The following is a 25,905-nucleotide window of genomic DNA, read 5'->3' as shown; positions in this document are numbered from 1 at the left end:
CCACAACTTTTCTTATTCATGATGAGTTCTAACAGCATAAGACTTTTGGCAAGGCACATGCCACTTATCAGACAGTATAAGCCTGATTTATTAAGAGGCCAGCACCTATTAATGAATCAAGAGCATCTGACTCCAACACACCCCCTTATGAAATTGGTGAGAAAATCTTGAATTGATGAATTGGGGAATATGTCTCTAGGAAGAAGAGAAGGAATGGAAAAAAAAACACAAATTGACCAATTGGGAAGCTTAACAAATTTATATCCTGAACTGCTAAGGATTTTGGAGGGGCGGTCGAGCAGCAGCTTCTCAGTCATTTTTGCTTGCCTGTATTTACCCACTGCATATCAGGACGGGGCTCTCTGCGCATACTTTGAACAGATGACATTTTTTGTAGAGGGTATGATGGTCCTGGGGGAGTCACATTAATATGGCTCTAGACCCCTACGTAGACAACTGTAAAGAGTTACATGATATTTCACACCCTATGCAAGAGTGAATACTGGAGTGCCTACATGAACGCCATCTGATTGATTTGTGGTGGCTTCTTTATCCAATGGATAGGGACTTCTCTTTACATTTAGTCTACTATGATGTGTACAAGAGGATCGTTTATTATCTAGACACAAAGATATTGGTCTCCACCGCTTTGATAAAGTTGGTATCTTCTTTTCAGACCATTAACTTATTTGTAGATCCATTAAATGAAAATTGTCTGATGTTGTGAACTATGTTTTCCATTAGGCTTCATGCAGATGTTCGGGGCAAATCGGTCTAAGCAGTTTCCTTAGATTAACTTCTACAGTTACTTTTTTGAGGAATTCTTTCTGCCTCCCTATTCCCCCTGTTATTATTTTTCCATTTCCCTTTCTCATTATTTTCTCTTTATTCTCTCTCATGCTTACTGTTGCTCTATGGGACACCTAAGATAGAGAATTTGTCAGTAAGATCAACCCTCCTATGCCATCTATATGGACACGTAGGTCAAAGAAATAAATTCATTTAATAAAATGACACTTTAATATTTGCGTTCCAATGTTTTAGTCCAGAGAAACCCACATTTCTAAATATGTAAATGAGCTGTTAAGATCAATGGGCTGGACACAAATCTCCCTGAGACTCTGCCTCTAGAGCAGTGTTCCCCAACTCCGGTCCTCAAGAGCCACCATCAGGATTTCCTTAATATTGCACAGGTGATTGAATGCTTGCCTATCCAGGTAATGCGATTATCACCTGTGCAATACTAAGGAGATCCTGAAAACATGACCTGTTGGTGGCTCTTGAGGACCGGAGTTGGGGAACACTGCTCTAGAGCTTAAATTAAATGAAAGGGGATGTCTCCAGTGTGAGACATGTAATGACTTGACAGTCTGCTCTTAATAAGACATTGGATCACAGATATCAAGGTATTATTTTATTCAGCTTCCTATGACCTACATGCTATTATACAATGCTTATGGGGGTTGATCCTACTGACAGATTCCCTTTGAGGTGCCTTACTTCTTTGAATTACCCTTTTTAATCAAATACATAACTCCTTGACCTAAAATTAAGCTAGTATGGTTGGCTATCCCAACTTTTCCCTGTGTACAAGTAGTTTTGAGGTATATACATACCATTACAGATTTAGAGATTTGTTGGATGTTGCTTATATGATTTTGTACTGTCATGTCTTTTTTCTTGGTCTTGTAGAAATAAAGAATTTTTCTTACAAAAAATTACTTCCTTGTATTTTGCATCTTTTTTTTATTTTTTTAATCTTTAAAAATTAAAATATTGCCCTAGTATCCAATGAGTTGAGGGAGAGCTGGTAGGAGTTTTGTATATAAATGTGAAAGGGTAATTCACACTGTAAAAGTTGTGGTTCGAAACGAACACAGATTGACATTTAGGACTACAATCAATGTAATGTAATAATCTAATCACATTTATTTTAGTTACAGTTCCTTCTTTATTGTTTTGTTTTTTAACTTCAATTTTGATGACATTTCATTTCAGAATCTCCAGTGCATGCTTGGATACACAAAAGAGACGCCATCAGGGAAGTGTCTGTGGTCTTTGTCATAATTAGAGATGAGCGAATATTTGTAGGTTTGGTACGGCTCACGATCGCCGAATTTGCAATATTCGCTGATTTTAATCGTCGATTAAATCGTCAAATATAGCTGAACGTACACCGTACAAAAGCTGGTGTTTCCCACGCTACGGAACTAGAAAGGACAGGTGCGCTATGGGCAGTAAACCTTTCTGTCCATTCTAGTTCCGTAGCTCGGTGATGTCACCTACACCTCCGCCCACCCCCTTTTACCACCACCTCGTCGCTGCTTCCGGCCGGGGCGCATGAGGTTCTCGCGGTCTTGCCGCTCCTGCAGCAACGTCCTTCCCAAGCTGACTGCACCACCACAGCATCAGCAGTACGCCCACTACCCCTGGAATCACGGCAACTCGCCATTAAGGGAAATGGTGAGTACATCTCGACCCTATATGCATATGCACAACTTGTCAAACCAGCATAATTAATATAATTAATGTATCAGGGAAGGCTCCAACCAAACCTGTACATATGAAATATCACCCTTGATTACAGCACCATTAACCAGCTTAGCAGGTCCTCATTCCTGCAAACCCCATGTCATCCTACCATTCTTCTGTATCACAAGTGAGGACAATTAAGATCTGTGAATTCAAAAAAAAAATATATATATATATATATACAATTAAATCATAGATCATAGAGGTTGCAAATTTGTTCTAAGCAGTGAGGATCGTCAAATCCCAGGGGAATAACCATTCCCAGCCATCACGACAGCAACTGTGAATGTGTATCGATACAAATCACGCAAATTGAGTAAAAATTTATATTCACATATACGCTTTCAACCATCTCGTCTCATTCACAAACACAATATAAAGAGCACATATTCACCTTTTCATCTCTAAGATCTTACTGCAACCGTAAACAGGACCTATATGCAATCATCCACGACACCAAACAGTAAGTGTCTTTAAATCTATTTTTTCCTCAAATTGTTGTGGCCCTTTCCGCATTGCTCTTTTTGTGTAGATAGCGCAGGTGAAATTTACATATTAACTAGCTGTACATACTCAACAGGTCCTCACAGAACCTGTTTTATTTACCAGCAGTGCTCTACACTGAACACCTACCCCTCTCCTAGGATTTATCTGGAGCGCTAGTGTGTTCTCCACTTTTTTTTTATATTTAGATAAAAAAGAACCTAGATGTGTTTGGTGTCTATGAATTCATAATGACCTGGAGAATCATAATGGAAGGTTAGTTTTAGCATTTAGTGAACCTAGCAAAAAAGCCAAACAAAAAAAACAGTGTGGGATCGCACTTTTTTTGCAAGTTCACCGCACTTGGAATTTTTTCCCATTTTCTAGTACACGAAATGCTAAAATCAATGATGTCCTTCAAAAGTAAAACTCATCCCGTAAAAAATAAGCCCTCACATGGCCATATTGACGGAAAAATAAAAAAGTTATGGCTCTGGGAAGGAGGGGAGCAAAACCGAAAACTAGGGTCATGAAGGGGTTAACCAAATGGAGGACTTTTTCTGGGTGTCTGTTTTTATTTACAATGTGACTATGGGGTTAGTAATGGTGTGTCTTATTGATGCCTCTCCATTACTAACCTCAGGGCTTGATGTCACCTGACAATACAAAGGTGACATTAACCCCCCAACTATTACCCCACTTGCCACCACTACAGGGCAAGTGGGAAGAGAGAGGTTAAGTGCATGAATTGGTGCATCTTAGAGATGTGCTTTTAATGGGGTGGCAGAGAGCTGATGTTTTTATCCATAGCCCCTTCTTTGGCTATTATTATCAGCCCACAACTGTCTGCATAGCCTTTGCTGGTTATCAATTACTAGATGGTGGCCCGATTCTAACGCATCGGGTATTCTAGAATATGCATGTCCACGTAGTATATTGCCCAGCGATGTAGTATATTACCCAGCCACGTAGTATATTGCACAGCGACGGAGTATACAGCACAGAGCCATGTAGTATACAGACTTAAAATAAAAAATTAAACATATACTCACCGTCCGTTGAAGTCCTAGCCCTGTGTGCGGTGCACGCGGCAGCTTCCGGTCCCAGGGTTGGTATGGGCGCAGGACCTGTGATGACGTCGCGGTCACATGACCGTGACATCATGGCAGGTCTTTTTCGTAGGACCTGTGATGACGTCGCGGTCACATGACCGTGATGTCATGGCAGGTCCTTGTCACATACCATCCTTGCCACTGGAACCTGCCGCTTGCATGGAGGGGTTACCGGAGCGTCACGAGGAGCGGGAAAGGTGCCGGAATGTGAATATTATTATGATAAGGTAATTCAGTACCACAATGGACATAGAGGTCAGAGCACATACAGTGACCTGACAATAACCCAAAAACATAGAACGAGCTCTGAGACGTGGGAACTCTGCTGACCGCAATCCCTAATCCTCTCCAACCACACTAGAGGCAGCCGTGGATTGCGCCTAACGCTCCCTATGCAACTCGGCACAGCCTGAGAAACTAGCTAGCCTGAAGATAGAAAATAAGCCAACCTTGCCTCAGAGAAATACCCCAAAGGAAAAGGCAGCCCCCACATATAATGACTGTGAGTTAAGATGAAAAGACAAACGTAGAGATGAAATAGATTTAGCAAAGTGAGGCCCGACTTTCTGAACAGAGCGAGGATAGGAAAGGTAACTTTGCGGTCAACACAAAACCCTACAAAAACCACGCAAAGGGGGCAAAAAGACCCTCCGTACCGAACTAACGGCACGGAGGTACACCCTCTGCGTCCCAGAGCTTCCAGCAAGCAAGAAAAAACAAATAGACAAGCTGGACAGAAAAAAACAGCAAACAAAATAGCAAAGCGGAACTTAGCTATGCAGAGCAGCAGGCCACAGGAACGATCCAGGAGGAAACAGGTCCAATACTAGAACATTGACTGGAGGCCAGGATCAAAGCACTAGGTGGAGTTAAATAGAGCAGCACCTAACGACTTCACCACATCACCTGAGGAAGGAAACTCAGAAGCCGCAGTACCACTTTCCTCCACCAACGGAAGCTTACAGAGAGAATCAGTCGAAGTACCACTTGTGACCACAGGAGGGAGCTCTGCCACAGAATTCAAAACAGAATATATGATGATTTTTTTTTTTTAATTATTTTTAACATTAGATCTTTTTACTATTGAGGCTGCATAGGCAGCATCAATAGTAAAAAAAAGTTGGTCACACAGGGTTAATAGCAGCATTAATGGAGTGCGTTACACCGTGGCATAACGCGGTCCATTAGCGCTGCCATTAACCCTGCGTGAGCGCTGACTGGAGGGGAGTACGGAGCGGGCACTGACTGTGGGGAGGAAGGAGCGGCCATATTGCCGCCAGACTGCGCCCATCGCTGATTGGTCGTGGGCGTTTTGCCACGACCAATCAGCAACTTGGATTCCATGACAGACAGAGGCCGCGACCAATGAATATCCGTGACAGAAAGAAAGACAGAAAGACAGAAGTGACCCTTAGACAATTATATAGTAGATAGGGGGACCCTAATTAATTTAGTCCCCATTTTAATAGCCAGTAGAGGCTAAGTATACAGCTGTGAGCTGATATTAATAGCCTGGCTTTCCCTTTGCTAGTTACGAAAATTTACAAGGAAGCCCACGCCATTTTTTTCAGAAAAATCTTTTATTAATTAAATACATGTACAGTAAGCTGCGCACACACATTATACTAATTGTATTTGTCACTGACATCTATACATCTACCAATTATATATGTATTTACTGTATGTAATCCATCTATTCTATCCTGTCGGCTCTTGCTGTGATTTTACACTACCTCAGCTGCTGCGTTGCCAGCTTTTCTTCTATGTAATATATATACATACAGTATATATGTGTGTCACTGACATATATACAGTATATATTACATTGTAGTGCAATGGTAGCACAATATGCAGTGATGAGGCAGTGACTCAGCAAAGCTCAAAGCAAAAATTCTCTTTAATGTTTAACTCACAAATAATGCACAGCACACGATGTCCTCTGGATCGCAGCCAATGAATATGCCAGTCCACCTTCTAGACCAGTTGCCCTGGTCGACTGCAAGGCTGTGTAAGCTGTGGGTGCAAGACTTCTCAGCTCCCCTGGCTATTTGGCTCTGCTGGCCTGTGTTGCCTCACACAGGTAGAGCGGTGAAGAGCCGACTGCTCTGTACTCCCCCAAACACCAGATTGACAGTGACACTGAATCTTGGACAATTAGAATGTCAAAGACCTATACTCACTTTAGTCTGCATTGCAACCACAGCTATGCCTGTGACTGCAATGTCCTCTCATGACCTCAATACACCTCAATACGCATCCTGGGAGAAACATACAGTCACACCTACAGGTAACACCAGTCAATGCCTCACAGACCCCCTCCCTCTGTTCAAACCTGTGGGGTTGAACACTTGTCACCCCACTTGGGTGCGTGACAGGGAATCCGCATGACCCTGTGACACCCCCGCCCAACACTGCACTGCAAAACCAAAGTGGGGACTGGAAACATCAGTTGACGCATGCATCCCTCCGATTTATGTTTCTCCTCCAGACTTTGTTAGGTGACGACCCACCTCCTCGTTCTCCGTTGCAGAAGGTACGCCAACTTTCCTGACTAACAGTAGATTTAGGGCAGTTTTGGGTGGTCTCGACCTTGTTTATTTGGGGTTCCCTACCCCCGCAGCTCATTCTGCCATCTAAGTATCTGCCTTCGAGCCCTTGGTACCATTTTGTCCATGCCCTTACTAGTGCCTCGGTGACCATGTTGCACTGAAACTCTGCTGTCCGCCCCGGCAACTCCGGGTATACATCTGTACCACGTCGCACCTGAACCTGACCCTCACGAAGCTGCTGTCTAGCTCTGGCAAAAAATAAGAGACCACTGCACAGTTTTATAAAAAATCAGCTTCTCTACATGTCTGACAGCCATTCCATTTCAGTGTCAATTGAATTCCAACCAGAGTACACCTCATTCTACCTAATGTGCTTCTGATTAGGTGATCACCCCAACCAAATCTTATTTAACCCCTTCACCCCCAAGGGTGGTTTGCACGTTAATGACTGGGCCAATTTTTACAATTCTGACCACTGTCCCTTTATGAGGTTATAACTCTGGAACGCTTCAACGGATCCCAGTGATTCTGAAATTGTTTTCTCGTGACATATTGTACTTCATGATAGTGGTAAAATTTCTTTGATACTACCTGCGTTTATTTGTGAAAAAAACTGAAATTTGGCGCAAATTTTGAAAATTTCGCAATTTTCCAACTTTGAAATTTTATGCAATTAAATCACAGAGATATGTCACACAAAATACTTAATAGGTAACATTTCCCACATTTCTACTTTATATCAGCACAATTTTGCAACCAAATTTTTTTTTGTTAGGGAGTTATAAGGGTTAAAAGTTGACCAGCAATTTCTCATTTTTACAACACCATTTTTTTTAGGGACCACATCTCATTTGAAGTCATTTTGAGGGGTCTATATGATAGAAAATACCCACCCAAGTGTGACACCATTCTAAAAACTGCACCCCTCACTGTGCTCAAAACCACATTCAAGAAGTTTATTAACCCTTCAGGTGTTTCACAGGAATTTTTGGAATGTTTAAATAAAAATGAACATTTAACTTTTTTTCACAAAAAATTTAATTCAGCTCCAATTTGTTTTATTTAACCAAGGGTAACAGGAGAAAATGGACCCCAAAAGTTGTTGTACAATTTGTCCTGAGTACACCGATACCCCATATGTGGGGATAAACCACTGTTTGGGCGCATGACAGAGCTCGGAAGCGAAGGAGCGCCATTTGACTTTTCAATGCAAAATTGACTGGAATTGAGATGGGGACACCATGTTGCGTTTGGAGAGCCCCTGATGTGCCTAAATATTGAAACCCCCCACAAGTGACACCATTTTGGACAGTAGACCCCCTAAGGAACTTATCTAGATGTGTGGTGAGCACTTTGACCCACCAAGTGCTTCACAGAAGTTTAGAATGCAGAACCGTAAAAATAAAACAAATTTTTTCCCACAAAAATTATTTTTTAGCCCCCAGTTTTGTATTTTCCCGAGGGTAACAGGAGAAATTGGACCAAAAAATTTGTTGTTCAATTTGTCCTGAGTGCGCTGATACCCCATATGTGGGGGGGGGGAACCACAGTTTGGGCGCATGGAAGGGCTCGGAAGGGAAGGAGCGCCATTTGGAATGCAGACTTAGATGGAATGGTCTGCAGGCATCACATTGCGTTTGCAGAGCCCCTAATGTACCTAAACAGTAGAAACCCCACACAAGTGACCCCATATTGGAAACTAGACCCCCCAAGGAACTTATCTAGATGTGTTGTGAGAACTTTGAGCCCCCAATTGTTTCACTACAGTTTTATAACGCAGAGCCATGAAAATAAAAAATCTTTTTTTTTCCCACAAAAATTATTTTTTAGCCCCCAGTTTTGTATTTTCCCAAGGGTAACAGGAGAAATTGGACCACAAAAGTTGTTGTCCAATTTGTCCTGAGTACGCTGATACCCCATATGTTGGGGTAAACCCCTGTTTGGGCACACGGGAGAGCTCGGAAGGGAAGGAGCACTGTTTTACTTTTTCAACGAAGAATTGGCTGGAATTGAGATCGGACGCCATGTCGCGTTTGGAGAGCCCCTGATGTGCCTAAGCAGTGGAAACCCCCAAATAATAACTGAAACCCTAATCCAAACACACCCCTAACCCTAATCCCAACAATAACCCTAACCACACCTCTAACCCTGACACACCCCTAACCCTAATCCCAACCGTAAATGTAATCTAAACCCTAACCGTAACTTTAGCCCAAACCCTAATTGTAGCCTTAACCCTAGCCCCAACCCTAGCCCCAACCCTAACCCTAGCCCTAACCCTAGCCCTAACGGTAAAATGGAAATAAATACATTTTTTTAATTTTTCCTTAAATAATGGGGTGATGAAGGGGGTTTGATTTACTTTTATAGCGGGTTTTTTAGCGGATTTTTATGATTGGCAGCCGTCACACACTGAAAGATGCTTTTCATTGCAAAAAATATTTTTTGCGTTACCATATTTTGAGAGCTATAATTTTTCCATATTTGAATCCACAGAGTCATGTGAGGTCTTGTTTTTTGCGAGACGAGTTGACGTTTTTATTGGTACCATTTTCGGGCACGTGACATTTTTTGATCGCTTTTTATTCCGATTTTTGTGAGGCAGAATGACCAAAAACCAGCTATTCATGAATTTCTTTTGGGGGAGGCGTTTATACCGTTCTGCGTTTGGTAAAATGGATAAAGCAGTTTTATTCTTCGGGTCAGTACGTTTACAGCGATACCTCATTTATATCATTTTTTTATGTTTTGGCACTTTTATACGATAAAAACTATTTTATAGAAAAAAATAATAATTTTGGCATCGCTTTATTCTCAGGACTATAACTTTTTTATTTTTTTGCTGATGATGCTGTATGGTGGCTCGTTTTTTGCGGGACAAGATGACATTTTCAGCGGTACCATGGTTATTTATATCCGTCTTTTTGATCGCGTGTTATTCCACTTTTTGTTCGGCGGTATGATAATAAAGCGTTTGTTTTTTGCCTGGTTTTTTTTTTTTCTTACGGTGTTTACTGAAGGGGTTAACTAGTGGGCCAGTTTTATAGGTCAGGTCGTTACGGACGCGGCGATACTAAATATGTGCACTTTTATTGTGTTTTTTTCTTTATTATTTAGATAAAGAAATGTATTTATGGGAATAATATTTTTTTTTTCATTATTTAGGATTTTTTTTTTTTTTTTTACACATTTGGAAAAAATTTTTTTTCTTAATTTTTTACTTTGTCCCAGGGGGGGACATCACAGATCGGTGATCTGACAGTGTGCACAGCACTCTGTCAGATCACTGATCTCACTTAGAGCAGTACAGCCTTCACAGTGCCTGCTTTGAGCAGGCACTTGGTAAGCCACCTCCCTCCCTGCAGGACCCGGATGCCGTGGCCATCTTGGATCCGGGCCTGGAGCAGGGAGGGAGGTACGGAGACCCTCGCAGCAACGCGATCACATCGCGTTGCTGCGGGGGGCTCAGGGAAGCCCGCAGGGAGCCCCCTCCCTGCGCGATGCTTCCCTGTACCGCCGATACATCGCGATCATGTTTGATCGCGGTGTGCCGGGGGTTAATGTGCCGGGAGCGGTCTGTGACCGCTCCTGGCACATAGTGCCGGATGTCAGCTGCGATAGGCAGCTGACACCCGGCCGCGCTCCCCCCGTGAGCGTGGCCGATCGCGTATGACGTACTATCCCGTCGGTGGTCATACGGGCCCACCTCGACGGGATAGTACGTCAGATGTCAGGAAGGGGTTAAGGAATGAAAGTATAAAAAAAACTCTGCTGTGGTGTTCACAATCCTCTTGCAATAGGACAAGCTGGATAGCAAAACAAGTGCTAGTAATATTACAAAAGTAATAGGAATGAAAAAACAACTTTTCAATCATGCCAAAGGAGTTGAAAAGAAAAGTCTTGAGTGAGGAAAAGAAGGGCTCAATTCTGGCTTTAGCAGAGGGATACAGTGAGCGTCATGTTGCCTCCATCCTTGAAATTTCTAAGATGGCAGGCCATTACAACAAGGTCAAGCAGCAGACATTGTGGACAACAAAGCTACAAACCGGCAGAGGGCAAAAACGACTCTCCGCTGACCGGGATGACGTCATCTTATTCAAATGTCACTCAGCAACCGCAGGATAACATCAAGTGACCTACAAAAGGAATGGCAAATGGCAGCTGGGGTGAAGTGCACGACAAGAACAGTTTGTAACAGGCTCCTAGAGGCAGGACTCAAGTCATGTAAAACTAAAAAAAAGCCTTTCATCAATGAGAAGCAAAGGAGAGCCAGACTGAAGTTTGCCAAAGACCATAAGGATTGGACCATAGAGGACTGAAGTAAGGTAATTTTATCTGATGAGTCTAATTTTCAGCTCTGCCCAACACCTGGTTGTCTAATGGTTAGATTGAGACTTGGAGAGGCATATAAGCCACAGTGTCTTGCACCCACTGTGAAATTTTGTGGAGGATCTGGGTATGCTTCAGCAAGGCTGGAATTGGGCAGGTTGTTCTTTGTGAAGGGAGTATGAATCAAGCCGCATACAAGGTTATCCTGAAAAAACAGTTTATTCCTTCTGTTCAGGCAATGTTTCCCTACTCTGAGGACTGTTTTTTCCATCAGAACAATGCGCCATGCCACACAGCTAGGTCAATCAAGGTGTGGATGAAGGACCACCACATCAAATCCCTGTCATGGGCAGCCCAATTTCCAGACCTGAACCCCATTGAAAACCTCTGGAATGTAATCAAGAGGAAGATGGATAGTCACAAGCCATCAAACAAAGAAGAACTGCTTACATTTATGTAGCAGGAGTAGCATAAGGTCACCCAAAAGCAGTGTGAAAGACTGGTGGAAAGCATGCCACGACGCATGAAAGCTGTGATAAAAAACATAGTTATTCCACAAAATATTGATTTCTGAACTCTTGCTCAGTTAAAACATTAGTTTTGTTGTTTCTAAATGATTATTAACTTTTTTTGCATTAGTTGAGGTCTGCAAGCAATGCATTTTTTGTTATTTTGACCATTTCTCATTTTCAGAAAATAAATAAGAAATGTATTGCTTGGAACTTCGGAGACATGTTGTCAGTAGTTTATAGAATAAAATAACAATTTATACTTTACTCAAAGATATACCTATAAAGAGAAAAATCAGACAAACTGAAAATTTTGCAGTGGTCTCTTAATTTTTGCCAGAGCTGTATGTATTCAATGTGTGTATATCTATTCTGTCTATTCTACTTTTTCCGATTTTAAGAAAAATGCTTGTGCTACCGATCACGAATCCGAATGTACCATACAGGGCCGCCATCAGGGCATTACAGCCATTACATGTGTAAGGGGCCCAGTGAGGACTGGAGAGGCAAGGAGGGGGGGCCCGGTGACGGTGAGGAGAGGTAAGGAGGGAGGGCCCGGACTGACCAGACTCGCAGTCAGCATGTCTCATACACTTTGGGCCCCACCTCTTTTCCTGCCGGTCTGGAGGCATTATGAGGTGATTGCATCGCTCCTGTCTGATGTGGCCGCACTCACTGCAGCAGACGCTGCACAAGGACTTGGGCTTTTGCTCTGTGCAGAGCTCGGTGCCGCCTCCATCATCTCTCACCCTCACCTAGTCCAGAACAGAACAGCAGCAGTGACCGGAGCTCTGAGTCTGCAGGAAGAGATTGGAGCCAGTAAAGGTCAGTAATCCTGTGGTGCTGCCTCCTAGTGGCTCCAGAACTAGGGCTTCACTGGGCTGCAGGAGGGACCCCGGGGCCCCACTATTCCTGTGGGATCAAGCTGCCGGCACTAGGCTACACTACACTGTCCCTCCATAACACCAGTGCTAGGAAACTGCTGTGTAGGAAGTCTCCCTGTACTCATCACTTGCAGTCAGGACCGGGGGAGGTGGTGACCAAGAGTCTGCACTGGAAGAGACAGCAGCCGCACTTATTATAGTCTCCTGCTGTGCTGGGGGCTCCTACTGACTTCTGCCCTGGCTGTCTGCTGCCCTGGGATAATGGTGCAGGTGGTGAAGGCCCTGCATCATAGGTAAGTATATATAATACTATGGTGTATATAGTGTATGTAATATATAGTGTGCAGTATATGTATTTTCTTGTTTGTAAATAAGTGTATGGATATACTGGAGATGATCCTTGTATATGTAATAGTGTATCTGCAGTATATAGTGTAGTTAATGTATAGCGTACAGTGTGTGTATATATATATGATCCTTGTATCTGTAGTATATATTGTACGTAATGTACAGTGTGTGTGTATATGTGTATGTATAATAGTTCTATCAGTGTAGAGATGCCATGTCTACAGAGGAGTGCTGCACTCAGTACCCTAATACCAGCACACAATGCATGTGTGTATTTTTATGAATTATCTTTAATAACACACCTCACCTATAATGCGTGAGAAGACGTCATATACTGGTATACTGTATGTATATATGTGAGCATTTTACAGGGCCGCCATCAGGGCATGACGGCCGTGACTGGCGTATGGGGCCCGGTGGGCAGAGGGGGCCCACATCGGGCCCCGTCTCATCTGCTCACCGGGCCCCTACCGGCAGCCGCAGGCTAACCGGGCCCTTAGCGCCGACGCTGCAGCTGTTCAAAGCTATTGACGTGCGGGTGCGGGCCCGCACGTCAATAGTTAACAGCCGCCAGCCAATCTGAGGCTGGCAGCTGACGTCAGCCGCAGCGTGCGTGCATGTCGCCGGCGTCTGACATCATTGTCAGTCACCGGCGAGTGCACGCTGCAGCTGCGTGGAGACTTCGCCCGCCGCAGGAGCACGGCCAGGTAAGAAGATCTTTTTTTTTTTTTTTTTTTCCTTGAGAGCGGAGATCCGGGGGGCCCAGGGAAGAACGCTGGACAGAGATGGGGCAGAGTGCTGGACAGAGATGGGGCAGAGTGCTGGACAGAGATGGGGCAGAGTGCTGGACACAGATGGGGCAGAGTGCTGGACACAGATGGGGCAGAGTGCTGGAAACAGATGGGGCAGGATTGGACACAGATGGGGCAGAGTGCTGGACACAGATGGGGCAGAGTGCTGGACACAGATGGGGCAGAGTGCTGGACACAGATGGGGCAGAGTGCTGGACACAGATGGGGCAGAGTGCTGGACACAGATGGGGCAGAGTGCTGGACACAGATGGGGCAGAGTGCTGGAAACAGATGGGGCAGAGTGCTGGAAACAGATGGGGCAGGATTGGACACAGATGGGGCAGGATTGGACACAGATGGGGCAGAGTGCTGGACACAGATGGGGCAGAGTGCTGGACACAGATGGGGCAGAGTGCTGGACACAGATGGGGCAGAGTGCTGGACACAGATGGGGCAGAGTGCTGGACACAGATGGGGCAGAGTGCTGGACACAGATGGGGCAGAGTGCTGGAAACAGATGGGGCAGGATTGGAAACAGATGGGGCAGAGTGCTGGACACAGATGGGGCAGGATTGGACACAGATGGGGCAGAGTGCTGGACACAGATGGGGCAGAGTGCTGGACACAGATGGGGCAGAGTGCTGGACACAGATGGGGCAGAGTGCTGGAAACAGATGGGGCAGAGTGCTGGAAACAGATGGGGCAGGATTGGAAACAGATGGGGCAGAGTGCTGGACACAGATGGGGCAGAGTGCTGGACACAGATGGGGCAGAGTGCTGGAAACAGATGGGGCAGATTGCTGGAAACAGATGCGGCAGGATTGGACACAGATGGGGCAGAGTGCTGGACACAGATGGGGCAGAGTGCTGGACACAGATGGGGCAGAGTGCTGGACACAGATGGGGCAGAGTGCTGGACACAGATGGGGCAGAGTGCTGGACACAGATGGGGCAGAGTGCTGGACACAGATGGGGCAGAGTGCTGGAAACAGATGGGGCAGAGTGCTGGAAACAGATGGGGCAGAGTGCTGGAAACAGATGGGGCAGGATTGGACACAGATGGGGCAGAGTGCTGGACACAGATGGGGCAGAGTGCTGGAAACAGATGGGGCAGAGTGCTGGACACAGATGGGGCAGAGTGCTGGACACAGATGGGGCAGAGTGCTGGACACAGATGGGGCAGAGTGCTGGACACAGATGGGGCAGAGTGCTGGACACAGATGGGGCAGAGTGCTGGACACAGATGGGGCAGGATTGGACACAGATGGGGCAGAGTGCTGGAAACAGATGGGGCAGAGTGCTGGAAACAGATGGGGCAGAGTGCTGGAAACAGATGGGGCAGAGTGCTGGACACAGATGGGGCAGAGTGCTGGACACAGATGGGGCAGAGTGCTGGACACAGATGGGGCAGAGTGCTGGAAACAGATGGGGCAGAGTGCTGGAAACAGATGGGGCAGAGTGCTGGAAACAGATGGGGCAGAGTGCTGGAAACAGATGGGGCAGGATTGGACACAGATGGGGCAGAGTGCTGGACACAGATGGGGCAGAGTGCTGGACACAGATGGGGCAGAGTGCTGGACACAGATGGGGCAGAGTGCTGGACACAGATGGGGCAGAGTGCTGGACACAGATGGGGCAGAGTGCTGGACACAGATGGGGCAGAGTGCTGGACACAGATGGGGCAGAGTGCTGGACACAGATGGGGCAGAGTGCTGGACACAGATGGGGCAGAGTGCTGGACACAGATGGGGCAGAGTGCTGGACACAGATGGGGCAGGATTGGACACAGATGGGGCAGAGTGCTGGAAACAGATGGGGCAGAGTGCTGGAAACAGATGGGGCAGAGTGCTGGACACAGATGGGGCAGAGTGCTGGACACAGATGGGGCAGCGTGCTGGACACAGATGGGGCAGCGTGCTGGACACAGATGGGGCAGCGTGCTGGACACAGATGGGGCAGCGTGCTGGACACAGATGGGGCAGAGTGCTGGACACAGATGGGGCAGAGTGCTGGACACAGATGGGGCAGGATTGGAAACAGATGGGGCAGAGTGCTGGACACAGATGGGGCATAGTGCTGGACACAGATGGGGCAGGATTGGAAACAGATGGGGCAGAATGGAGACAGATGGGGCAGGATTGGAGACAGATGGGGCAGGATGGATACGATGGAGACAGATGGGGCAGGATGGGGAGATCATATGGGGCAGCATGGGAGAACATATGGCTGACGCCAGGAATGAGACACACGGGGGCTAGGATGGCGAATATTACCATAGGGGCTAATTAAGGGATATTATTATTACAGTGATGCATTTATTTTATTTTTTGAGTATATTATTTTAAATGGGGGTCGGTCCTGTTACTGTGTAGAGTGATACTATGTCGCCTTCTTCATGTGGTGTAATGTAGAGGCTGGGAAAATTAAGTAATGTGTTCTACAAGCAGAACTCGAGATAACTGTGTTATTTCCTGCAGAGACGAGTCCTGGCTGGATGAAGTGATGGCGGTCTGTGCTGGATGAAAGATGAAGGACTTCACCTAGAGACGTCACTGGTGAGTCAGTGTTACCTATACACTGACACTATACACTGTATACTATATACAGAGGTCCTGTGTACAATGTCACCGGTGATCACTGTATTACCTGTACACAGACACTGCATACTAAGTACAGATCTCCTGTGTATAATGGCACTGATGGTGATAGTATTGTGGGTTTTTTTTTTATTACTGATAAGTATTGTAGTATTCAGTCATTGGTGGTAATATGCGGTCTGGTCATGGTGTAGCGGTATTTGTTCCTTGTATTTTATATTATTCGATCACTGTGGTGGTAATATGTGGTCTGGTCATAGTGCTGTGGTATTTGTTCCTTGTATGTAGTATTATAGGTCATTTTAAAAATTGAAAAATAAAAATATACCTAAATTGTATTGCATATTTTAACAAATATTTAATAGGTTACAGCAGAGTAGGGCCCGGCCAAAAGTGTCTACCGTGTTATGGTGGCGGCTTAAAAAATCTTTTGGCCAAAACAAAAGCTGCTGGCTATATTTATGATCTGGTGATGGGAACTGTCAATGTGTGATAGGTGAGAAGTGGAGATTTTCCAAGAGAGGTGGGACTGCGGACAGTTCGAGGGGTGGAGCCTGGAGGCGGGACAGGGGTGGAGCCTGGGCGGAGTTTCAAGGGGGCCCCGAAAATTTTGCCAGTATGGGGCCCCAAAATTTCTAGTGGCAGCCCTGGTACCATATTTGTGCCGAATTTATTTGGCAATTGTTGTTCCGAACATATTCGCTCATCTCTAGACATAATCTCTATCCCCACCCTGAAAAATGTCATCAGTGATGTCCCTTTAAGGCTGAGCATGCATCAATTGTCAATTCGAATGTATGCTCAGTATGAAGTCCCTATTCACTGTGTGATATTACTTTTCAGTGCACTGTGACTGTGCACTCCCTTGCCCGTTCTAAATGAGATGTGCTAGGCCGGCAAGTTAACGCACTCTGTGGTGTGATTTATGTAAAGACACGGAGTGTTTCTCATACTGTAAGTAGTATGATAAAAATATTTAATCTTTGACAATAACCTGGATGTCCTCCTGTGCTCTGTAAACCAACTGATTAAAGGGAGAGGCAGATCCCCTCTCTCTGTGGTGCTGTCATGGGCTCTGAGTAATCCCATTACCGGTAAGTAACTACGTCATTAGAACATTTTGAGTTTGCGTATTATTCTCACTGTAACAAATGAAAATAAACAATTGAGATGGAAAATTCACGTTTCTCTGTTAAAGTTGCATGATAGTTCTGCACACATAGATTCACTTTCACTTTCTGAAACATTCAGGTAAATTAACCTTCTGGACTGATCGATAGCACGGCAGATAGTCAATAATAATATTAATCATCAAAACACAGATTGTCTAATAACTATAAACACAGTGTACATAAAGATATTTTCTTGCACTGCAGTGTTGTTTTATGTTAGTGCATTACATCATGGAATATTCGATGTTCTATTTTGCATCCTGTCCTCTCTCGCTGGTTATGACACTTGTTTTTTCATCTTTTGTGGTCGCTTGTCAGGTTGTTTGTTCAGTGAGTGTTGTGTTTGCATTGATGTCCATACCTCCCTATTTATTCCATATTCCGCTCCCCCAGCTTCGGAGATTGGGCCGAATAGTAGATTCTATTTAGCGGTGGTCCTTTTTCTACTGTCAAGCTTTGAATATATCATCATTTATAACTGGAAACTCAACCCCTCGACCTACTGTCTCCTTCCCCATCACTGTGTAGACTGTAAGGCCGCAAGTGTCCGGACCCCTCCCCTCTGCTCCAGTCTGCCATTGTTAGGTCACTGCATTACTGCACTAGAAATATGAAAAATGAGAGCTTTTAGCGCATAAAAATGGCCAATTTTATGTGTACCTGGTAGCCCCTTTACGGCATCTCACTTATAACAGGTCCTACACTTGCCCTACCTCGCTGAGAATAAACGTCTCCATCTGAATGGGTACATGTGAAACCTCTTCTTAGACTAAAATTCTCTCTCTGTGGAGGGGTATTGGACCTGCTGTAATTAAAACACCTGAAGCTAGGAGGTGGAGTGCACGATCAGAAGGCTAAAGAATACATTTCAAAAACCTGACCGGCACATCCAAACATAGACTAAGTGTGAACAGGTGCTGAACCTAGAGTCGCCAACTCGTATGTAGTTAAGTAAATAAGGCAGCACACTGCAGCGCTAAAACATGTAAACTTGAAAACACGAAATTTGAACTGCATTACTGCACTAGAAATATGAAAAATGAGAGCTTTTAGCGCATAAAAATGGCCAATTTTATGTGTACCTGGTAGCCCCTTTACGGCATCTCTCTTATACCAGGTCCTACACTTGCCTTACCTCGCTGAGAATAAACGTCTCCATCTGAATGGGTACATGTGAAACCTCTTCTTAGACTAAAATTCTCTCTCTGTGGAGGGGTATTGGACCTGCTGTAATTAAAACACCTGAAGCTAGGAGGTGGAGTGCACGATCAGAAGGCTAAAGAATACATTTCAAAAACCTAACCAGCACATCCAATGTATTCTTTAGCCTTCTGATCGTGCACTCCGCCTCCTAGCTTCAGGTGTTTTAATTACAGCAGGTCCAATACCCCTCCACAGAGAGAGAATTTTAGTCTAAGAAGAGGTTTCACATGTACCCATTCAGATGGAGACGTTTATTCTCAGCGAGGTAAGGCAAGCGTAGGACCTGGTATAAGAGAGATGCCGTAAAGGGGCTAATAGGTACACATAAAATTGGCCATTTTTATGCGCTAAAAGCTCTCATTTTTCATATTTCTAGTGCAGTAATGCAGTTCAAATTTCGTGTTTTCAAGTTTGCATGTTTTAGCGCTGCAGTGTGCTGCCTTATTTACTTAACTATATACGAGTTGGCGACTCTAGGTTCAGCACCTGTTCACACTTAGTCTATGTTTGGATGTGCCGGTCAGGTTTTTGAAATTGTTAGGTCACTGTCAGCTATATTTGTAGTTTGTATGTAACTTCCTCTTGTACAGCACTATGGAATCAACGGTGCACTAAATATAAGTAATAATTGCATGCACATTAGAAACAAGTTATGTAGATGTAAAATTAAACACACGGCTCTGCTCCGTACACTTTGTACACACACGGCTCCACTCCGTACACCTTGTACACACACTGCTCCGCTCCATACACCTTGTACACACACTGCTCCGCTCCATACACCTTGTACACACATGGCTCCGCTCCGTACACCTAGTACACACACGGCTCCGCTCCATACACCTTGTACACACACGGCTCCGCTCCATACACCTTGTACACACATGGCTCCGCTCTGTACACCTAGTACACACACGGCTCTGCTCCGTACACCTCGTACAAATACGGCTCCGCTCCATACACCTCGTACACAAATGGCTCCACTCCATACACCTCGTACACATACAGCTCTGCTCCTTACACCTCGTACACACACGGCTCTGCTCCATGCACCTTGTACACACAGCTCTGCTCTGTACACCTCGTACACACACGGCTCCGCTCCATACACCTTGTACACACATGGCTCCGCTTTGTACACCTAGTACACACACGGCTCCGCTCCGTACACCTCGTACACATACAGCTCTGCTCCTTACACCTCGTACACACACGGCTCCTCTCCGTACACCTCGTACACACATGGCTCTGCTCCATGCACCTCGTACACACAGCTCTGCTCCATACACCTCATCCACACACGGCTCCGCTCCATACACCTTGTACACACATGGCTCCGCTCCGTACACCTCGTACACAAACGGCTCACCTCCATACACCTCGTACACACACGGCTCTGCTCCGTACACCTCGTACACAAACGGCTCTGCTCCATACACCTCGTACACACACGGCTCTGCTCCGTACACCTCGTACACACACGGCTCTGCTCCGTACACCTCGTACACACACGGCTCCGCTCCGTACACCTCGTACACACACAGCTCTGCTACTTCCACCCTGTAAACCCCTCCTGACCCCACACATAAACTTCCCCTCATCCAGCACCATGACAACCAGCACAGCACAGTCCTGCATACACTGAGGCCCCTGATCATGTGACCCCTGACTCCTCCCCTCCTGTGACCTCATCACAGGTCCTGTGCGCACAGAACAGCCATATATGTGGTGTGCGGCTCTGCAGGTGGAGGTAGGTGCTGGAGATTCCCCATTACTGGGCGGGGGCAGGGGGCAGTAACCCCTTCATTCCCGGAGATAGTGCCCCCAGCTCTGCCATGTGTATATGTACAGTAATAGAACGCTGGCTGTGCTCATGTATACAGGGAGGGCGCTCTGGTTTGGGGACAGATGACGCTTTCTCTCGTGAGTGGAGATTACTGTTTCCTAGAGTTGAAGATGGAGATAATTTAAAGGGAACCTCCGGATGATCGTGGGGTTTGGTGTTGGTTTCGCTGACTGATACTGTAGAAAATGATCTCTCAGGAGTCGCTGCACACGCTGGGGACATCCGCAGTATAAAGTGACCAGTCTCCAGATATGAAATCCACATCATGTCAATGTCTGCTGCAGATTGGACTCTGGATACAATGTAAAGGATGAAGTGAAGAGAACCTTTCACCCAATGTTTTGTGTTGAACTGAATCCATGATGTAATCGCGGCTGCAGAGCGGAATTACATTTTTCATTCTTTTAATTTCACCTAAACATTGCAGAGATATTAACAAAGTAGAAGGGAAGGTGTTAGTGAAGCAAGCTGCAGGCATCCGGGACACCCGGGGGTATGGAGAAAAGAGAGCGGCGCTGTGCCCAGAAAAACTCGCCTCTTTCACCCGTCTGGCCCACCCTTGTATCCTATTACCTCCTTCTGTGCCTCTCAGATCTCGCACATGCGCTCCTGCGCCGCTTCACTGAAGTCCTCAGGAGTGAGATCTGAGAGGCGTAGAGGGAGGTAATAGGATACAAGAGTGGGTGATATGGGTGAAAGAGGCGTGTTTTCCTGGGCACAGCGTCACTCTTTTTTTTCCATACCCTGGCATCCCGGACGCCTGCAGCTTGCTTCACTTACACCTTTCCGGTGAGGCGCTCCCTCACCTCGTCATCGGGACCACTCCCCCCACTATATGCGGCGACCGCAGATTGCTCCGCACCCTCCCTATAAGACGACACCCAGCGTTTAAGACAACCCATGACTTTTGAGAAGATTTTATGTTTTAACTGGAAATGTTGGGGGTCAGTCTTATATGCCCAGTCATCTTAGGCCGGCGTCACACTAGCGAGTTTTACGGACGTATGAGCGCATAAAATACGTCCGTAAAACACGCATTACACATGTCCCAATTATTCTCTATGCCCCTGCTCCTATCTGCCGTATTTTCCTGATCAGTATTATACGGCTTTCTACGGCCGTAGAAAATCGCAGCATGCTGCGTTTGTCACCGTATTGCGCAAAAAAAACGCCAATGAAAGTCTATGGAAGCCCCCAAAAAAAGGATTACACACGGACCAGCAGTGTGACTTGCGAGAAATACGCAGCGCTGTTAGAGAGAAAAGCCGGCAATTCAGTGCGGTGTACAGTAAAATCACACTGACAGCTTACAGTAGAATAGGTAGAATAAATGTGTACACATAGAATAGGTGTATATATATATATATAATTGTCTAAGGGTTTTTCCGTCTGTCTGTCCAGGAAATCCCACCTCTCTGATTGGTCGAGGCCGTCAGGCCTCGACCAATCAGCGATGGGCACAGCATCGACGTAGAAATCCCGCGTCTCTGATTGGTTGAGGCCGCCAGGCCTCGACCAATCAGCAACGGGCACAGCGACGATAATGTCATAAAGGACGTAGAAATCCCATGTTTCTGATTCCGCGACGGGCACAGTATCGACGTAGATGTCATAATGGTTGCCATGGCGACGATGATGTCATAAAGGTTGCCTCGACCAATCAGCGACGGGCACAGTCTGCCACGAATTCTGGAATCATCATTGTCCATATACTACGGGGACATGCATATTCTAGAATACCCGATGCGTTAGAATCGGGCCACAATCTAGTATATATATATATATATATATATATATATATATATATATATATATATATATATATATATATATATATATATATATATATATATATATATATACGTATATATATATATATATATATATATATATATATATATATATATATATATATATATATATACGTATATATATATATATATATATATATATACGTATATATATATATATATATATATATATACGTGTATATATATATATATATATATATACGTATATATATATATATATGTATATATATACGTATATATATATATATATATATATATATATATATATATATATATATATATATATATATATATATATATATATATATATATATGTCAGTGAGACACATATATGTATATATATTAATATTTCATACAGCGCTAGATAGCTTTAAAGCCGGTAATTCAATTACCGGCTTTTGCTATCTCCTTCCTAAACCCAACATGATATGAGACATGGTTTACATACAGTAAACCATCTCATATCACCTTTTTTTTTGCATATTCCACACTACTAATGTTCGTAGTGTGTATGTGCAAAATTTGACCGTTCTAGCTATTAAATTAAAGGGTTAAATGGCGGGAAAAAATTGGCGTGGGCTCCCGCACAATTTTCTCCGCCAGAGTAGTAAAGCCAGTGACTGAGGGCAGACATTAATAGCCTGGAGAGGGTCCACGGTTATTGGCCCCCCTCTGGCTAAAAACACCTGCCCCCAGCCACCCCAGAAAAGGCACATCTGGAAGATGCGCCTATTCTGGCACTTGGCCTCTCTCTTCCCATTCCCGTGTAGTGGTGGGATATGGGGTAATGAAGGTTAATGTCACCTTGCTATTGTAAGGTGACATTAAGCCAAATTAATAATGGAGAGGCGTCAATTATGACACCTATCCATTATTAATCCAATACTAGTAAAGGGTTAAAAAAAACCACACATTATTAAAAATTATTTTATTGAAATAAAAACAAAGGTTGTTGTAATAATTTATTCTACGCTCAATCCTTCTGAAGACCCTCGCTCTGTAACAAAGAAAAAATAATAAACCAACAATATACATACCTTCCGAAGATCTGTAAGGTCCCACAATGTAAATCCATCTGAAGGGGTTAAAACATTTTGCAGCCAGGAGCTCTGCTAATGCAGCGCTGCTCCTGCCTGCAAAACCCCGGAGAATGAAGGTAAAGTAGGTCAATGACCAATATTTACCTTCATTTGTGGTGAGGCGCCCTCTGCTGGTTGTTCCTGGAGCGTGGGAACTTTCCTAGAAAGCTCCCAGGCTCGAGTTCATATGAGGGCGCCCTCTGCTGGTTGTCCTCATATGAAGTATCTAGCGCTGTATGAAGTAATAATACTATATCTAGTATATCTAGCGCTGTATGAAGTAATAATATATATACATATATGTGTCTACTGACATCACAGTATATATGTTTTTTTTGTTTTTTTTACACATGGATCCATTGTATATCCGTATGTCGGCTTTGCAAGCCTGCGAGAAAAACACGCAGTACGGATGCCATACGGATTACATACAGAGGATGCCGTGCGCAAAAAACGCTGAAACACCCTGCCTACGGAGGAGCTACGGACCACTATTTTGGGGACTTTTCAGCGTATTACGGCCGTAATATACGGACCGTATTGTCTTACGCTGAGTGTGACGCCGGCCTTATACTCCGGAAAATACGGTAACTAATACCTGTCTAAACACTATTGCTAAATTTAAACAGTTACAGAAATTGCACTACAAAATTTGGTCCTCATTCAGTGACAACACTATTTTTGCTTGTCTCTTGTACTCCTGCATCGGATCATCTCTTACAGTTGTCCAACAGTAATCTACAAGCATTGATAAATTCCATTTTCCTTGATATCTTTTCTCCATATCTGCAATATCTTGGTGAAATCTCTCTCAATGTTCGTCACTCACTGCTCTGCAGTTTGCTGAAAGAGTCTAGATGTGAATGTAAGAAATGAATCTTTAAGGCCATGTTTCAGCCAAAATCCTTATATCATTTAAGATTTTCCACCAACTCTTTATAGTAATCTGCTTTTGAATTTTCCAAAAAATTAGTTACCACTAATGTGAATGCTACTCATGCAGCTTTTTCCTTCCCATGCAACACAGCAGTTCCTCAGCTTACAAATCTGAAGTTCAATAAAGGCTCCTTCCTTTGATTTCTCCATTTAACCTCCGAAATGTATTAATTAAATGCTTGAATGCTTTAGCATTTTTATACATTGGCTTTACAAAGTTTTTCATTAAGCCCAACTTAAAGGGAACCTGTCACCTGAATTTGGCGGGACTGGTTTTGGGTCATATGGGCGCAGTTTTCGAGTGTCTGATTCACCCTTTCCTTACCCGCTGGCTGCATGCTGGCCGAAATATTGGATTGAAGTTCATTCTTTGTCCTCCGTAGTACATGCCTGCGCAAGGCAAGAAAGATAGTTATTACATATGTACATATTGTATGGTGCTCACTGAATTACATTTTAAAATATATGGCGCATCATGGCTCTCTCAGCCAAAAAGGTTCCCTGACCTAGGCGTTCACACATACCGTATTTTGCAGCAGATTATAAGACACAGTGGATTATAAAATGCACCCCAAATTTTTAGGATAAAAATAGGCAAAATATTTTTGTTTTATAAAATAGTGGTGCTTTTTATAATCTATGCATGTTATTGCTTACCAGGGGTGGTGGCTGCTGTGAAGAGGGGTCCCAGGGTCGTTGCTGGAGGAAGCAAGAGTGGAGCATTGCCGCAGGATGGGATGAGGGGGGTGTTCAGATGTGCGGCGCACTGCTGAGGGTGTTCGGTACTGCGGGGACTCTGCCGACATTTTGTGAAAGCCCCGAGCCCCCGCACTTACATTGTTTACTATGTGAAAATGGGACTCTGGGAAAATGGCTGCTTGGGGCAGCGATGCGTAGATTGAGATCTCTGCACCAAGATCTCGGGAGATGAGATCTTGGTGCTGAGATCTCCATCTGTGCATGCGCTGCCCCCAGCAGCCATTTTCCCAGAGTCCACTGCATAGTAAACCATGTAAGTGCGGGGGCTCTGGGCTTTCACAAAATGTCGGCAGAGCCCCAAGCACTGAACATCTGCAGCGGCGCGCCACACATCCAAACACCCCCTCATCCCAGACTGCGGCCTTCAGCAACGCTCCACTCTTGCCTCCTCCAGCAGCGACCCTGGGACCCTGCTCCACCGCGGCCGGTAAGGTATATTCACGTTATAAGATGCATCCCCATTTTCCCCCAAAATTTGGGGGGGGGGATGCGTCTAATAATCCGAAAAATACGGTAATCTGCATAATCTACTGCATTCATTATTACTACTGATCCAGCCTTATCAGCCATTTTAATAATTACCGCTAGGTCTGATCTAGATTAATGGATTAAGAGCTTGATATTCCAATTTTGTAACGTATTTAATATCCGTTTTGGACAATTCTTGAAGCTTTCAAGTGTTTAGCCAAATTTCGTTCTTTAATTTCTTAAAAAATTGTTGGTTTAAAGGTTCACACTGATTAGCGTAAATATAATTGGTCCGATGTTGTTCCTAAAAGGTAGGAAGAGTGTCATGAGAGTACAATGGGATTTTTCTCACCGTATGACGTGTATGCAATCCGTATGCAATGCATTTTTAACATCAGCCTTTACATACAGTAATTCTGTCATTTCAAGCTAGTTTACTAACTAATAAAACAATGTTATATACAGATATAGATAGATACATATGTCATTGAGATATA

General features: G+C 44.6%; 1 protein-coding gene across 3 annotated transcripts in view; it reads left to right on the top strand.

Annotated features, from left to right (window-relative positions):
* Positions 1-25,905, top strand: part of LOC138664030 (zinc finger protein 84-like) — a 54,036-nt gene that overhangs the window by 10,142 nt on the left and 17,989 nt on the right. The window contains exon 1 of one of the 3 annotated variants that reach the window (XM_069750437.1): positions 20,215-20,259. The exons of 1 other annotated variant lie outside the window; for it this stretch is intronic. The gene's annotated coding sequence lies outside the window, so the exon portion shown is untranslated. Of the gene's footprint in view, positions 1-20,214; positions 20,260-25,905 lie in introns of those variants that run through there. One more of the 3 variants, XM_069750440.1, reaches the window with a different exon arrangement.

This window comes from Ranitomeya imitator, chromosome 2, assembly GCF_032444005.1.
Source record: "Ranitomeya imitator isolate aRanImi1 chromosome 2, aRanImi1.pri, whole genome shotgun sequence".
NCBI lineage: Eukaryota > Metazoa > Chordata > Amphibia > Anura > Dendrobatidae > Ranitomeya > Ranitomeya imitator.
This window is presented reverse-complemented; position numbering and strand designations above follow the sequence as displayed.